This window comes from Apus apus, chromosome Z, assembly GCF_020740795.1.
Source record: "Apus apus isolate bApuApu2 chromosome Z, bApuApu2.pri.cur, whole genome shotgun sequence".
Lineage (NCBI taxonomy): Eukaryota > Metazoa > Chordata > Aves > Apodiformes > Apodidae > Apus > Apus apus.
In genome coordinates, this window is record NC_067312.1 from 50,628,299 (window position 1) to 50,646,914 (window position 18,616).

The 18,616-nt window shown below is 39.5% G+C and overlaps 1 long non-coding RNA gene across 2 annotated transcripts in view; it reads left to right on the forward strand.

The window, feature by feature from the left end:
* The window catches only part of LOC127395874 (uncharacterized), a 91,046-nt gene that overhangs the window by 57,347 nt on the left and 15,083 nt on the right, over positions 1 to 18,616 (forward strand). For both annotated transcript variants that reach the window (XR_007891865.1, XR_007891864.1), the window contains exons 2-3: positions 13,034 to 13,285; positions 14,253 to 18,108. This is a non-coding gene — a long non-coding RNA (uncharacterized LOC127395874). The remainder of the gene's footprint in view (positions 1 to 13,033; positions 13,286 to 14,252; positions 18,109 to 18,616) is intronic.

The following is an 18,616-nucleotide window of genomic DNA, read 5'->3' on the forward strand; positions in this document are numbered from 1 at the left end:
TATTTTGCTGGGATACTAGTACTGGGTGGTTTGGCCTACAGTACTTTTATTAGGGTGACATGCTTTTCTGGCAGCTTGATTCAGCATCAGCTGGACTTAGTGAGGCTTTAAACAAGCCCTTAGTCTCATCTTCAGCAAAACAACTTGAGATCTCTGCTTTCCAACTGTTTGAGAAGGACAGGTGCTCAGCTGCTTGCTGCTTAGCTCAAATTCACCCCATATAAAATGGAAGTCATGCAACCTGATAGGTAGAGTGATGTACATCTGCCCAACTAAAGAAGGGCTCATTATTCTTATCTCAGAGTGGTTTGCAGACCCAGGATCTTCCTGGAATATTAAATATAGCTTGGATTTGATGGTAACCATGGTGACTTTTAATGTTTCACTCTATTTATGAGCCAAGAGACTGCCTTATCCAGAAATGGTCACCTTAGTGCACTTTTGCAGCTCTGCATCATTGGACCACAACATATTTTGCCATTAATTAGCTTTTGAGAAGAACTTAAGGCTTCAGACAGTATTTATCATAGCAGCTCACCTCTTATCTGGAGTGGGCTTCTGGGTTTGTCTACTTCTTAGATTCAGTGGCCTGTATTTTCTCCTCCATGCTATAATTCAGAAGGCTGAACTCCTGCAAATTTTGATTCCTTCAGAAACTTTTCCTTACCTATGTGTTTCCTGCCTGTATGATGATGACCAACGTATGCTTTCTCTTTTTTTGTGTCTTTTCTCTTGTATCCACAAGCAGATTATCTGTATGGTCATAATAGAGTGACCACACCTTGCAAATGGCTTTACTTCATATACGGATGGCACCTTCATAATTTGTTCCCCAGGGCATGGTGTGTGAGACACCTTTAATTAAACACTTACCAGCCTGGCAGGGAGATGGGAGCTGTTTGCTAGTATCAGATGATTCTTTCATAGCCATGAAATTGTGGCAACCTGTGTGGTTATTTTTACTTCAGATCACATAATTGCAAAATAATTCAGGCTGGAAGGGACCTTCAGGAGGTCTCTAGTCCTTCCTCCTGCTCAAAACAAGGTCAGTGTCAGTTGTCAGACAGCGTCGCTCGAGGCCTGGTCCAGTCAGAGCTTAAGAGCTCTGCAACTGCTTGATTGCCCTCATGGATAAAAAGTTTTTTCTTAAATCCGGTCTGAACCTCTTATTTCAGCTTTTGGTAGTCGTCTCTCATCCTCTTCCCACACACCATGGGAAAACCTGGCTCCATCTTATTTGATTGTTTATTCAGCCCTAAGACATCATATACAATTTACAGGAGGCAAAGGAACCCGACAGTGTCAGAATTGTAATTCCAGTGTGGCAGCACTGGAAGAACTCACACTTCTATTAGCTGATCAATGAAAAAATATTTTAAATTTTAGTACTGAGCTCACACTAACTTGTGCTAACCTGAAGGTGATGTGATCTATAAGCTTCTGAAGCTTATAGGAAATCTCACTGTTGTGACTCCAAAGAGTAAGTAGCTACTAATGGGACAGCTCACCTTCAGAACGACAACAGACTGGAGATCAAGGCTGCAGAGACAGAGAACGTGGAGACAGAAGGCCATTTGCATCACTTCAGTGGAGAAGTGCTGCTCACAAGTGGTCTGCTTGGGGCACTCATTTGGCTGGCTGGAGAAGATGTAGACAAAGATGTGCTAGGAAATTACATGAGCTTCTCTAACAACCTTTTTCCACAGAAATGGTGGGAATAAAGAGCATTTAATACAGAATTTGATACAATTCTGAAAGAGAGCACATGTGGTTGATACATGTCACAGCAAAAAGGCTTAACTCAGTCGCCCTGGAGGTTCATTCTTGTGCCATTTTCCTCTTCTCCTTCTCCCAACTTCTTCCTGCACTCCTTGCCTTAGACTTTTCAGGAAAATGGAACACTGATTTTTTTCTGTAGTTCTTATCATCATCTGACAGAGATATCATTAAAGATGGGACAAAAACAAGGGTAAGAGAATGGGAAAGCATCCTGTAGAAAACAGGAAGGATGCCACAGCTGGCAATTGTTCTCTGAGGCATCTGCTACTACCTCCCGTTCAGAACCAAAAGAGAAGTTTGTGCAATGTATCAGTGTCTCCCATACTCTCTCTCTGGCTTGTCCTTTCTGATACGAAAAAAAAAAAAAAAAAGGAACAGAGGAAACCTCACAGGTTGGACTCAAAAGGCCAGGAGGTGGTGGTGAGCAGAAAGCTGAATACCTTTCCAGCTGTGCATTGAAGTAAAGGCCAAAAATCACACATTGAAAAGACATTTCCCAGACAAGTCAGTGAAACTATGTATAAGGCATTCTATGTAACACAAGGCATATAGGAAGCACAGAGGGTCTCAACTATGATAATTGATTTACATTAAGCCACCTTATATATTTGGAAGTGTATATTACACTTGTGTTTCCCTAGGGTAAATTCCTGTTTCTTTTCCTCTCCTCTGAGAATCAACTAGTGCTAAAAGAAACAACCTAGAAAAATTTGGATTAAGAGTTTACTGCATACCATTTCTGGCAGCAGTACTGGTGTTGGGATAAACCAGCCAGGACTGCAGGAATGCACAGGAACTGTAAGTGACTTCACAAGTTATACACATAAAAGCACTCAGTTAAACTCTGGACCTCTTCAGTTTGTGAATCATTAATTTCACCTTGAACCTAATCTGAAACTCATTTAAGCTGTCTGGATTCTTGTTGACTTCAATAACTGGGGATGAGACTTTTAGAGTCAGTAATTTTACATATGTAAGAGAGCTCTTCTTTTCTCTTACACAATTGCAAGCAAAATAAACTGATTTCCAAAATAGGTTATCCAACCAGATGGAAAACTGAGCTGAAAATAATGTATCTTGGGGAAAATAATGATTCCTTTATCAATAATATTTTTGAAGAAAGACTTTGTAGGAAACTTTTAGAAATTAGGTAGAAACTTTACTTGCATTATGACAGACTAATAAAATGTTTCACTTCTATTTGCGCTGCTGCTGAGAGAAGTTTCAAATCAATTTAGAAAGTCTAGGCTATAATAAATTAGAATCTGAATCTTAGAAGCCAAAGAAGGATCATTTAAAGGACTATAAATTCTAGCAAAGGTAAGTCAAACACACTGCCAAACCAGAAGTACTTTGGTAAACGCACATATACTGAGAAATATACATATAAATATATTGACAAAACAAGTGCAGCTGCAGTGCTACTGTGTCAAAAATTATCACAGAATCACAGAATTACAAAGGCTGGAAAAGACCTTTAAGATCATCAAGTCCAGCCTATGACCAAGACCACCACATCAGCGAGACCATGGCACTAAGTGCCACATCCAGCCTTTCCAGGGACGGTGCCTCCACCACTTCCCTGGGAAGTCCATTCCAATGTCTACTCACCCTCTCTGTGAGGAAGTGCTTCCTAATATCCAACCTAAACCTCCTCTGGAGCAGCTTCAGGCTGTATCCTCTTGTCTTGCTGCTAGTTGCCTGGAAAAAAGAGCCCAGCCCCCACCTGACTACAACCTCCCTTCAGGTAGTTGAAGAGAGTGATAAAGTCCCCCCTGAGTCTCCTCTTCTCCAGGCTAAACAACCCCAGCTCCCTCAGCCTATCCCTATAAGACTTTCCCTCTAGTCCTTTCATCAGCCTCATTGCTCTCCTCTGGACCTGATGCAGCACCTCAATATCCTTCTTGAAGTGAGGGGCCCAGAACTGCTCACACTACTCAAGGTGAGGCCTCACCAGTGCTGTGTACAGGAGGAGAATTACATCCCTGCTCCTACTGGCCACACTACTCCTGGTACAAGGCAGGATGCCCCTGGCCTTCCAGGCCACCTGGCCACACTGCTGGCTAGTGTCTAACCAGTTGTCAACCAGTACTCCCAGGTCCCTGTCTGCTGTGCTGCTCTTCAGCCACTCTTCCCCCAGTCTAATTTAGTAGCGTGCTGAAACAAGGGCATGCATGAGGACCTAGAAATCTTTATGAACTTGGAAAATTCTTAGCAGAGGTCTAAACTGAGTCCTTTACATAGACATTGTTTCTACTTTGCACAAAATCGGCTTGTGAACAGCTTCAAAAATCAGACCATCCCTGGGGCTTTGAAAAGAAAGTTTTGGTATATACTGCAAATATATAACCCAGAAGTTCTGCTCCACCCCAGTGTTCACTGTTCACAATGATGGAGCTAATCCTTGAATGGGAGGATTTATTGGAAATAATAGGGGCAGAGACTGCAGTGTTTAAGAAGCTCATTCTTGCAGAGTAGATGGACACACATAATTGGTAACAGCAAAATGCTCACATTATGAAGTTTCTAACCTGGGTATTTATGGTTCAGTACAAACATTGACAATATTTTTTTTTAACATACTTCCTAGGATAATGTCTTCAACTTCTGACTGTGCCTATCCGCGTAGCAGTGTATCTGAGCAGGAATGCCAAGTCTCTGTTCACTCTGTACGTACCCATTTTGGAGATGTGTGCCACATCAGCAAGTTTTAGCCACATAACTACATTGGCAAGGATCATGGAAAGCATATATAGCTCATCAACAGTGTTGTGGCAACAGAAAGACTTTACAGATTTAGTTATCCTATCGCAACAGGTTTTTTGGTGATATAGTTTTTACCGTCTAGGGACCTGACTTCAGGTATACTAGCAAGAGTACTGTCTTTGCTACCATGTACACGATCTTTGCTACAGTACTTTCTGCATATCTCATTCTACCTACCAGCCTTCTTAAATGTACACCAAAAACCAGCAAAATGTACACCAAAGTAGTAAAACCCTGGTCAAAATTTAACATGAGAAATGGGTGTAAATAGTAAACTCAAACAGTAGGCATTTCATCCCTGTCAGCAACCAAATATTAATTAATCTGGATTTGTGTTTGGGAAAACATTTGTATTTTACCTATATGTACTAATAAGCATCTTCAATACTTTTGCTAATTTTCAGTCTTCTAGTTCTAAAATGTAAATATAATTACAGCTGATGGTCTAGCCCTACCTATCTAATTGTCAGTCTGTTCCCTAGAATTTTCAGGTGATTTATAGCCCCTATGATTCCCCTTTTGAAGTAACACTTCCAGAAATGGTCAGCATATTCACCTCCCTTTGAAGTAAACAAGCAGCATTAAGGACAAGCAACTGAGCAGCTCCTCAGTAAGAGGAGTTACAGATGTCTGGGCTTCTATGTGTATTTTTGCTCCTGAAATCTGTAAGCCCACATCTGTCTGTCTCTGAAACAAGGAAAAGTTCTATTTTATAGTTAAAAAATTTGGGCCTAAGACTGAATGCAATAATATAATATTTGTTTCGACTTCTATTAGGAAAAAAAAAAAAAATCTCTGTGTCTTACAGCTCACAGGCTTGTATTAAAATATACAGCTTTACAGTGTCTAACAGTCTGATTAAAAAATTATGCAAAAGGAACTCATAAGCCACAATATAACCTGAAATACTACTTCCTCACTTTATTACTTCCAAGCAGAACACTGTTGTAATATTTTTCTCTTCAACGAAGCCTATTTCAGGAAATTCAGATGAAACAAAAACAATTTGTGTAGGAAACATGCCACTCAAATGTCACGTTTGGTTTCCTTTACAGCAAAAAAAAGGTTTATAATGGACCCCATGCTATCACGCGTGGGGCAGGAGAGGAGTGTGAGCCATGGAGGGGCTGAAGAGGAGGCACGTCCCAGGCATCAGCAGGGCTGGGGCAGCTTGGGAGTGAGAGCTGGTGTGACATGCTGCTCTGAGGCTGTCCTTTTCCCTTTCACTTGGCAGCTCACAAACCAGTTGCTGTAGCTTAATTTCTTCCATGAGAAGTGAGAGGTGTTTTTGTCTTTGTATAATGCAATATAGTGAAAAGGAGAAAGCTTCTTCACTTGAGTTTTTGTTGTAGTGAGAAAAATCCATCGTTTCTTTTGAAGCCTGCCCTAGCAATTCCCTAGCACTGCTATTTCAGTCAGAAGTTGTGTGAAAACTGGAGAGGACTTTCTAACCCCTGTTAAGCTAAAACTTTAGCATAAACTTCAAATGTTAATGTAAAACCAGCAAAAAACCACAAGATTGTGCTTTATACTAAACAGAAGCTGAAATTGTGCAAACTTGGTTGTCTTCTTTGCATTTAGGAGCAGTCTTTTCAAAACTCAGATTTTTCACCCTTGATGTGAAATAGAGATCTGCTCCTTAACCAACTCTATCCCTTTTATTTATGGCTTTTCTGCTAATCGTTAACACAGAGTTGCCATTTCTATTACTCTGACATCGCTGCTCTATCGTGAAGAACGTGTGAAACTCCTGCTACCTTGTTTTCAGCTGCAATACTTATTTGTTCATCACTATGGCAACTGCTCCCCCAGCCCAGCTTAATAGGGTGCTTGTCTAGACAGCATTAAACATCTCTGCATTTACGTGTGTCTGGTTTTAACAGCCAGGTGTGCAGAAAGTGCTGTGTAGGGAAGAGAGACAACTGAAAGGGAATGAGTAAAAGAAGAATAAAAGCATTTCAGAAGTCACTACACCTTACATGAGACTTTCTAATTCTGGAGGCCTTTCCTCGGATGCAGTGTTAAAATATATTCCTCACTCAGAACACACATTTATAGATGTACATAAAAGAATGCCCAATGGATTTCTGTTTAACCAATGACCTTTGTACTCCTAGATGCACAGTATATAATTTTGTTGCTCACATTTAATAGAACAATGTCATGCATGCATTCCTATGATGAATACTCAAAATATAGAAGGTGTATATCATCAAGAGCTACGTATAAAACTTAACATCTTCCTTGGAAATACTCTCTGAAGTGAAGCACAGTTTCAGCCAGAGGAATCTGCATGACTGGACACCTGGATTTTTAATACTTATGTTTTATCTGGGGAGGTTTTTTAATATTTAACCCCTAATTGTGCCCTTATTGTAAGTTAAAGATAGCAGAAAACTACATACAAACCAGGCTAACAAAAAAGTCTATATTGCTACCACAATTAATGAGTATACTACCACATATAAAAAGCTATCTCTAATATTTGTGTTTTCTTTTTTTTGCCTAAGGGAAAAATTGCTATGGTGTATGGTGTCAGGCGTCAACCAACTGGCTGGCACTAGATGACAGAGAAATGCAGAAGTGTCCAGAATCAATTCAGGGACAATACCTGCTGGCAAACAGGCTCCTCACAAGAAAAGCCAGAGATGGGTGTTCAGCTGCCTGTGTTGGCAACACAGTGCTTGTGTATTGTGGGGCTGACTTCTTGCCAGAACTGTTAAAAAACAAGCATCTCCATTTGAAGAGAAGACAGTTAAGTCAGTTGGCAGAGGTATACATTCAGCACAGTCCCAGTGCCACCTTGTCTACACAGACTGTTACTGAATCCATGAAAAAATACTTTCCAGTGGAAACACTGGCTGTTAGCTCCCACCACTGAGTCCCTCTTAATTGACTTAATTTCCACTTCCAGTACAGGACAAGGAGATGCAGTTTCCACTTTCTGAAACACATTGGGTAGGTTGAGAGCAAAGGGTAGTTTTTAAAAAAAAACTTAATTAGGTGATCATGTGTCCAGTTACCTGGGTAGGCCCACTGCAACATAGCCCTTTGCTATGTTCTACAGCTATCCCAAACTTACGCTCACAAGATCATATCATGTGTTCTTATAATGCATACTAGAATCCCACCCTAACATCTGCAGATACTATTTGCTACACACATCCATGTGCTTGGCTCAACATCATTCACATTGAAAGCATCTGATAATTCAAAAAAGGGATATTCTTGTAAAACATTCATTCATCCCACAAATATGAAGAAATGGTAAGCAAAACACCTACACATTATTTTTCACAGTTCACAAGTGTCACTACAGTCTCTCTTGCTAAATATATCATCTTGAAAAACAAGTCCTTTTACCTGAATTCGCTATACCAGAGTGTGCAGCATGGCATGATTTTTACTGCTGCATAGGGTTACATTACATCAACCTTTCCTACCCAAAAGATCCCCATTATTTTTACATTCCAACAGCACTATGCCAATGAAGGTGTCATTGTGAAGTGGGCATTGACCACCTGTTTATTATACAATACTAATAAATCTAATTGTTAGTGTTAGGGAAATATCTTATCTACTTAACGCTCTACCAAATCCTTAATATAAGAGCATTCACCTGGTATAAATAACTCTAATGCAGTCAAATTACTTACTTGTAGCTGTTTGAAAATGTTTGAACTCTCTGAAACCCTATGTTATTTTGCTTTTGGTTTGCAATTGAGCCCCTGACAAGCTTAATGAGAGCTGTAGTGTACACAGGAGTACTGTTGCTCGGCATCTGTGTGCAGGGTCCTATCAACTTAGTCTCAGCAGTAACCAGAGTGAATTGGCAGAATACCTTCTGCTTAAACTTCTTGAGTTTCTTTGCTTAAACACTCCTGAGAGAACAAAATACCTTTGCAAGACGTCAAATGCCTAAGCAACTATTTCTAAGACTTAATATTATCTGTCAGGAATACGTACTGCTGATGAATGCCAATAATTGATACACATAGAAGGGACTGTATATGAGTAAGGATTTAATCTCAGTGTTTGCAATTTTGCCCTAGGAAAATTACCATCTGTGTTTAATAAAGAATGTAAGTCACTGATGGAATACTATTTTTGTGTGAATTAAGCCTAATGTTTAATGTTCACCATCATTTCCATTTCTGAGGCAAACTGAATTATCAGGAAACTTCCCACTCTTTGGCAAAAAGTGCAGATGAAGAGGCATAGTTCAAAATGTCATGCATTTGCCAGCTCAATTAATAAAGCAATACTTGGTAGAGATGGTACTTGATTATAACTAAGAAGTAGAAGCAATATTTCTGCTCTTACAGAGAAGGTCTTCCACAGTGCAGATCTTTGGGTCAAATTCTTGTTCCAGCTGTAGTCTGACAAATTCTGGGAAAGAAAGGAAGTACTGAGCAAGTGTAATTGAAAGCAGAACCCAGTTTTTGCTCATTATTTAGCTACTGCTGTCAACTGTAGTGTGTTACAGATTTATACAGTGAACTTTACCTTACACATATGAAACAACACAGTGGCTGTAGCTGCCTATACCTAGTTTGAGGGCTGTGACAAACACACTTCCAGGCTGTGCTGCAATGCCATCAACATCTCACACTGGAATTGCAATGTGTGCTGTTCTTACCTCCAAGACAAATTCTGATTCAGCCTTAGTTATATTAAATAAAATACATGAAACTCACACACAGAAGAAAATCTACTCCCTGTAGGCCAATGGCCACATAAGCCATCTGCAGTCTTCAACCTCCAGGGACACCAGAGCCTGCAGGAAAGCCAAAACAGTCCTTCCCATCCTGCTATCTTCTCATGTTTCTACTGCAATCTCCCCTGAAGAAGCAGGTGCTGATGTTTAAATATTTATCCGGCATCAGAACCTATAGGCTGAATGACTATTCTGGCTTGTTTCTTGCCAGGATAGACTGAGCACACAGGGTAAAATCTGGCTTCTATACTTCTATTTTAGTTTCAGCAGCAACATTAATAAAGCATGGCAGCTTCCTCTCATTCCAGTTCAGTGGCAGCCTTATCATACACTTTACTTTGACATACAATAGTCTTTATTTGCTATCAGACTGGGAGACAAAATCATATTGCAACACAGGATCTGATAATTTATCTCACTCTGACTTAAGAACATAAAAGTCCCACTCAAATATGGAATTTTGTCAATATATACTGGACTTTATACAGGAATTTATTATTTTTTAATTGGTATTTGAAATCTGGTGCAATAGATCCCTTTGTAATCATGCACATTTCCTTCTGCAGCATTCGTAAGCCATTTGGCCTTTCAGCATAGCATTTATAGAAAGAAGGGGAAAATGCTAAAGGGGAAAAAAAAACAAAACATGAACCGTGAGTGTAGATGGAATAAAAGATTGAGTATTGTCTGCTGGATCTGACTCACAAATGGAATCATAAGTATTATCAGCTTCTTCTGGGATAGTGTTGTTACAGAGTAGCATTTTGTTTTCAGCATTCACTGAGAAATTGAAGACATTCCCTGAGAAAGATAAAGATTGAGGCTCCGGTTCACTGAGCTAATTTTCCTTCTGTGAAAACTAAATATCCTTACAAACAAAAATTATGAAAAGATATTCCCAGGGAGTAGGATTTAATCAGTAGAGTTATTGCAGAGCATTAAGTAATTAACCCTAAACTGGCTTTACTTTTAATATAGAAATATCTTACTTTTCAGCCTTTCTGTCTAGGAGGGATTTCAGTATCTTTGTCAAATTAGATCTGAACCTCCTTAACAAATGACCGCAGAACATTGTATATCAAAATCCAGACAGATAAATAATTTCAAAAACAGCTAAACCCAATGTAATGGGAAGAAATATAATAGAGATGTTTTTTCTCTTCTATATTAGCAGAACCAGTCAGAGATGCAACCAATAGGTTGCTTAAAGCCCTCTCCAACCTGGCCTTGAACATTTACAGGGATGGGGTATCCACAGCTTCTCTGAGTGGCCTGTTCCAGTGTCTCACCACCCTCATCATAAAAAATTTCTTCCTTATACCTAACCTAAGTCTATCCTCTTTCATTTTAAAACCATCACCTCTTTTCCTAGCACTACAAGGCCTGGTAAAATGTCTCTTTCTCTCTTTCTTATAAGCCCCTTTAAGTATTCGAAGGGCACAATAACGTCCTCCTGGAGCCTTCTCCTCTCCAGGCTGAACAACCTTAACTCTCTCAGACTGTGTCCAGATCACAGGTGTTTCAGCCCCCTGATCATTTTTGTGGCCCTCCTCTGGAGCTGTTCTAAAAATAGAAACCCCAGAGCAAAACACAGTACTGCAGGTGGGATCTCACAAAAGTGGAGTCAAGAGGGAGAAATGTTACGAAGAGAAATCCTGCTCCAAAGCACACCATTACCCTGCACTGCTAATTACACCGCTTCATCAGCATTCAGGCCTGATTGCATTTCTGTATATTAGTGAAAGCCAATGATATGAGTGTTGTTGCTAAACACGTGAGGAACCCTGAGTATGTGAGTGGAAGAGTGGTAGGGAAGAGACAAGCTGGAAAAGGAGGGTCTCCAAGCAAGGCTGGACAGGGATCATCCTGCTCTTCCAGCCTATTCTCCCTCTGCCACAAAAGGCTTCTGTGCATTTGTTTTCCAGAAACTGTATATGCCAAACTTCTCTGACATTTTGGGAAGGAAGAAACAGTGGATGAAATGAATACAACACAACAGTGCATACTGATGAGTGTCTGAGCCTTATCTGCTGATGGAAAGAAACACCTGAGTTCATAGCTTGAATCATACAGAGTCAAAGAACTAGGCTACCATAGGCAGGCAGCCATGCTGGCAGTTGTGATGAACTTGCTCTGGACACAGCAGTCTCTTTCACCTCTCCAGCAACAAATGCTTGTCTTGAAACTCCACAGACAGATTCATACATCCTGAGGGAACTGTGCCTATAGATGAGGTCCTGCATGCCTTTTTTCAAAAGACCGGTTACAGGGCTTCATGCAGCCAAAATTGCTGTTGGAACAGTTTTGCTCACCTGAAACCTTAGCTGAGTGTTAATTCATTATTTGGAAGTCTGCCCTCTGAAGTCTAGCACACAAGGGATCAGATTATCTGTGGCGTCTAGCTCCCACTGTCTTTTGGCAGAGTAGGGTGGCTGAAAGGGAGTTAATAACAGGACTTTTGATCTCTTTCAAGGGCCCAAATGTGAGTTAGACCACAGGAGGCACCTGCTAGCTGTGGAATTGGAAAGTAAATCTCATTTTGTCTGCTCCCCTTCCTGCACTTTTGGTTCAGGAGGGAAAAATCTACTACACTGTATCTAGGACCTCTGGGCCTGCTGGGACTCTTTCCAACATGGAAATGTACCCAGGTAGTCTCTATCTTTACTGAAATAATCAAGTGTATAAGAAAATATAGAAATATTATTTTTACCCAATCAGAAGACTTCCAAGTGTGTTCAGGGACACTTTGCTGACATCTTGTACTGTGAAACCGCTTGTAAATTTGGGGCAGTGTGGTTTAAATGGAAAATTTCATTGTGGTGATGGCAATGTAAAGCCCTAAAGATAAACAGCATGACACAGAAGAAAAGGCTTTTGATCTTTACACTTAGGCTAGACCCTTACACAGCACCTGAGTATGAGACTCATACACAGTACAATCAAGACCTATGTTGCACCAGTCTTTTTGAATCTTCCCTGTAGTACAGAGACTATTTATTTGATTGAGGGTCAAATAAATACACTTTTGCCATCGAATTTGCCTTCCAGCAGATACAACTACACAATTTACTGTTATTTATGCAGCAGTTGTGATGGCAATTTGTCTCATTGTGCTTTACCAACACTTGCTGCCAAGAAAAGCTTAGCAGAGTTGTTCTCTGCCACTGGGCCCCTTGCTTCTCACCTTATTTGATTACTGTACATGACCTCCCTGAAACAGCAGGAGATCATAAGAGGTCATTTAACTTTCGAAGACCATTGTCCCAGAGTCATTGTCAAATGTCACTTATGCAGCTCACCGTAACATGGCACCACAAAGTAAGCTGTATGAGAAGGCAGACCAAGCAGTGCAACACCAGTTATTTGCTGGGGCTATTCTAGTGAGGCTGGTGGGGTGGTGTTTTGTGGGTTTTTTTCTCACAGGTCTTAAAATTCGTCTGGGGTGGAAGGGAGCAGTGGTCTGTAAAATGTATTGCCAGTTCATGCTCTTATCTGTGATACTGAGATGGTACTGCCTAATCTGGTAGTCAGTGGAAAACAATTTCTCTGCAAAGAGCTTTAGATTGCAGGGCATTGCTGCCAGAGCAGAATGCCAGATTAAGCAACAGAGCCTTGAATAGCATGGTTATCTTGAACCCTTGCTGTAGGATGCCTCTTTAGACTTTAAATTTTGAGGCAGTGCAGAGCCATCATATCTTTCTTACACTTTCTTACACTTCAGGTGAGATTCAGTCATTCTTTACTGTGCATGTCATGCTTTTTTAATCATAGATCTCAGTAAAAATTAGGAGCAACTCCATACATCCATAGGAAAGTCCCTCACGTTCTTCTCTTCAAGCTAATTTTATAAAACTGCATAAAAGAAGTTGGCAATGAGATCTTCTGTAAAGAAATCCTGGATCATTTCATTATTACTGGAAATATAGTCAAGGGAAGGAGAGATCGTCTGGAGTATAATTTTGCCGACCTTCCATTGTATGGTGACACACAATTGCTGACATCTACAGTCTTGCTTAAATTCTGGTATGTATTTCCTTCTTTCCTTCCATTAAATTACATCGCAAGAAAGAATCAATTTCTGAGCTTCTGTGGACCATTTATATTTAATATCAGCTTGTGTTTCCATAACAAATGGGGTTATTTCCCCTTTGGATCTTGAGAAACAATGTAGCTTTCAGGATCACAAGACTACCAAGAAGTGGTGAAAGTAGGAATACTTACCATTGTTTTTTCCAAACAAAAACCAGTTTTTGTTCTCTCAGGCCAGGTCAGAAAGCCACACTTATGAGAAGCCACATATTTTGAATTAAGCTTTTTATCAAAAGTTTTACCTAATAAAGGTATTTGTAGAGGAGACTTCGTGTCTTGATTAGCTAGCAAACAGAGGTCAGAACCTGTCAGTTCAGCCTAGTTAATCAAGATATGCATGTTGGTCAAGAAAAAGACGTGACTGGAGGGTGATGGTATCAGATTGGTTTAAATTTAAAACAACTGGGGCCTAGCTAGCCTAAATTTTTTAAATAGGTAAATGTCAAAATTAAACGTGCTGTCTTCTAGTTGTCCTCTTTGAAGTGGCAGCATAGCGCTTGCTCCCCAGGCAGCAACACAGCTCAGCAGCCTCCACATCAATAGATTTCAGCTCTGATTTAGCCAAACCATTCCCAGGTGCTCAGTTTTCATTATATTACCACTGATATTGTCAACAAGACTCAGTAACTGCCAAATCTTTGTTTAGTGTAAACCAGATTTGCATGGTCCATGGGGAGTACAGGGCTCCTAGGGGAATCTTAGATGTGACAGGATACACCCTTAGGGAATAATTTTGATTCAGATTTATAGGGAGAATAATTATATTCAGAGAACTCAGATGCTGTTAGAAAGTCTTGTGTAAAATTCTGCCCAAACACGGCTGTCCAATAACACAATAGCTGCAAATAATGAATTACAGTAATTTCCAGTGATACATATATGATTCTTTTTTCCCTTTCAGGTTTGTTTTGTGATGCTCAGGGTCAAAGTTGGAAAATTTACAAAGAAAGTATATTTGAGGAGAACATAGAGAAAAAGCACTTTCTAAAAGTCCTGCAACTCAAAAGCAATTGTGCAAGATGGAACTACCATATGAATCATTGCAGATGTTTACTGTGAGTAAAGCAGATGCACAGAATGTAAGTACGGGCATCGCATTTCTGTGTTTTCATCTCTGAGGTAATCTTCATTTTCCCAAATTAATATATATTGCAATGGCTATTCTGTATCATACTGATTCCCTAGACATGCACAAGAGACATGAAGTGTCAGGCAAAGATAGTATCTTAGCAAAAGTTAATGGTTAAAATAGGATCAAAACCAGAAATCTCTCAAGAGCTCTTCAGTCAGAAAACATCAACTCTAAGATTGTAGCTGTGAAAAGGACTCCCTTAGTAAAGCAATCATACAGTGCAGGCAAAAGTCCTTTCAGTTTCTCCCAGGAGATCCAGACAACAGTATGAAGGAAAAGGAGGAAACGTAAAAGCGGCAAAGTGAGCTAACAAAGCAGTCCCCGGTTCCATTAATTTTTGTAACTTTTCACCCTAAAGCTAATGATCTCTGATGCCAAAGGGTTAAAGTTAAGCAGTCCTGTAAATGTTTTGCTCTTCTCAGTTTCTCACATAATTATTATCAGCAGAAAAAACAGTAATAATGTGTAACTTTGCTCCACTCCTTTTCACGTCCTTGGGTACATCTTACTGCAAGGAAAACGAATGATACCTCAAAAAAAAAATTACTCCTTCTGTCTTGCGTATGGACATGCATTCCCCTCAGAGGCAGTTCCAAGCAATGATGGAATCTTTAATGATGAACCAGTATATTGGGCTACCTGTCTTCCTGTGGGTCTTGTGGTCATAACTTCATCAGTGCCTACAGCTGAAATATAGAATTGAAAGAACTCTTTATTATTACCTTCTGGGTTTTTTTTGCTTTGTAAAATTTATGTAAAGTTCTGCTATAACACTGTTGAACATAAAAAAATGCAGTTGCAGAGTATAAAGTGTTTGCTTTTATGAAGCTTGTCCATAAAATAAAGGACTCACCTAGATAAGCTTACATGCAAACTTAACTCCTACACTGTGTATAACTATTAGAAGAAGCCAAGCTTTTCAGATGAGATGGCATCTTCTATTAGCTAGCTGATAAAGTTTAAAAATGTCAGAGAAGCTGACACAGTTCCTTCATCAAACCAGACAATAGAGCCAAGCTCCATACCAAACAAATGTTGGAAATTGTACAAGCTTACATCACTCTTCCTATTGCCACATGGGCAGTAAATATGTCTTGCACTAAATTGTAACTTGTTTCAAATAAAAAATGACATTTTATTCCACATTAACTTTTTTTGAATACAGTAGTACAGAAGTTAATTGTGTTAAGCATTCCCTTCTGTATTGCTCATATCTGCTTTGAAATGTGAAATACCTAAGTCACAAACCACGTATCAGTGCATGGTTTAATTTGTCAATATATATACCAAAAGGAAGAACTATTTATCTAAGAAAAAAATTACCTCTTCAGAACAGCAAGACACAATATATCCCAGAAGCCACAGAGAAGATACTCAGCACTTTGCACATTGAAAATTAAAAATATTGCACCATGATTTTTCTGGGAAAGGAAGAAAAAGCCTTTCTGATACTGGAATTAAAACTGTACATAAATGTTTACTAGATTAAACTATCCTCAATTCCTGTATTTAAAATAAATAAATAAATAAACAAGTAATGCAAACACAGAGCTGTATTTTAGGAATGAAACTATCTTCCACTCCTTGTAAGAGACAGTACCAAACCATGCAAGAGAAAATCTCCTACTCAGTTGATCATTCCTAAAACAGTTTTTCAGTATGGATCACATAATCATGTATCCCCACCAACAAATGTAACAGATAAAGTTTACATTCCCTTTTCATCCTCACTGAGGAGGGAGGCAGGCAGGCGGGGAATATTGAGGGAAACATGAAAAAAAGGGGCAATATTCTACCTAGCATAACCTTGCCCTTGACATGTAGAATCTCTTCTAGCTGGAGAGAGGCTTTGGGAGTGGTTTTTCACCACAAACCATCTGTAAGCAGCTGTTCTCTGCCTAAAGCAGGCAGTTGCTCCTCCACCTCCTGTTGTAACTTGCATGAGCTCTCCTGCAGAGCTCACTAAAGCACCTGGTTAAGGTTGTAAATAGAGAGGAACTTCCATCATTTATTGGAAGCTATAATTGTAAACCTGAAATTAAGGGCTTGGAGGGATTATAGAAAATCTTCGAGCTGCTTGAAAAAATCAATTAGTCCATGAGGAAGGGCTGCAAATATTGGTATTTCAGCTAGCTTTTTCTGTATAACTCATGAACATTGCCTGTCAAATCCCATATTCTTCACTCAGACAAACTTCTGTTGAGGAAATGGAATTTTGCCTGAGGAAGGACTGAACAGTCTTCTGCAGTTAATCCTGTAAACCTGTACTGAAGGATTTGTGGTCATGATAATGCTACCTACAATATCTTTGCTTTCTTTAACTGCCTTTTATGGATCACTTAGAGGAATCCCGTAAGAGTTTCTGGGTGAGAAAGCTGAAAACAATTGCTAATTTCAGTTATTTCCTTTTAAGTACTGAAACTCTTGACAAATGTAGTCCATTGGCTAAGTAATTTTTTTTTTTTTTAATTAACAGCAAAAGACAGGATTTTTATATTCTTACTTGCCCTCTGACAGGAAACTTTACTGTGGGTCTATTCCTGCAATGAAGTACTACAAGATAAATACTACAAGAGTACTATCATGCAACTTCAAATTACTGCTGTTCCTTATTAATACTGTGTGCATCAGATAAGTATCAGCTGTATTGGAGAGGAACAGGACCTTGAAAGTGTCCTGACCTGGATTTTACCAGTGCTGGGTAGATTCCTATTATTGCTCACAAATGAACGAAACAGATTGTGTTTACTCTCTGTTGGAGGCACAGCACAGTGTGTTATTGCTATGTCTAATGACACCATTTGCTCAGGGCAGAACCAGACAAAAATAAATTGGCTGAGATTAATCGAACACACTTCAACTTCACAGGCCCACTAGTGTCAGAAGAAGCAATAGATGAAAAAAAGTATATCCAAGACTTCAGGATGCAGAAAATTCAGCTAAAGTGCTCTGAGAGAACCCAGTTCCTATTTTACCCACATAAGAGGTGTCTTGGTCAGATTCCAATCCAGTCAACTGCATGAAGTCCAAGTCTTTCCTACAACATGAAAGAGCAGATACTTCTGGGATGATCTAATATTGCAATGGGCACAGTGTAAAACCCTGAATAGAGACCTCTCTAATACCTGAAACCATGCATCTGTATCATGATCATGAAACATATTTAGTTTTTCTGTGTTTTGTTGAAGGAGCTGGGCTAATTTCTGCACAGCTAGGGCTGTTGAGGACAGCAGTAATGCTGTTATGTGTCAATTAAACAATAGTCAAACCACTCTCTTTCAGTGGCACTTAAAAAGAAGTGTGAATAATTCCAAGTAGAAGGCCTAAAAGTATCCTTAGGAACCTAAATTAATGGACTTTTGAAAGTTCTAATTTAGTTGTTGCTATTAAGCATCGTAGAAAATCAAGCTGCCAATTTGTATACTTTTACACATAAAATATACAGATGAACATGTGTGTATGCATATACCCATCGTTCTCTGTTCTTCCTGTCTTCATTCATCAAAAATGATATGTTGGAGAAAATGCAAGAGAATGGATGAACTCAAAAAATGGCAGGATGGGAAGGATCAGCTCCACATAACATAGATGACAGTGGATTCCTGGATACCATGTACTTCATTAGGTCAGTAAACAAATAAGTGTATCCTAGTGCATGCAAATTCCCTTTTGCTTATTCCTACAGATTTTGCATATATTGCCTCTTCTTTTTGCAGCGTACATGACAATGAGTTTGCAAAATTTCTCTAGAAGTTGTTTTTATAACAGGACCTTCTTACATATACAGCATATAACAAAAGATACCCAGAGTGGGATTCATGCTCCTGGTTTTAAATGGTGTTGTTGCCAGCATCTGCTTGGGAGATGGGTATCTAGGTACACACTGCAGTCAAGGAAATCCTGGTCAATTCTGTCTTTAGAATGTAGCAAGCAACCAGGCTGGTCAAAGGCAGCTGTGTGCTTTGGGATCAGATTAATCAATTTCTGGTCCCTGTTGACTAGACAAACACACACAAGGTGGTTAGCTAATGTGAAACAAGACATGCATCACCTTCGCGGTTTCCCCACTTGAACTTAGTCCTATCTTCATTTGGTTGTCAGAAATTCTGGTAGAAAGTCAGCCATATATTATT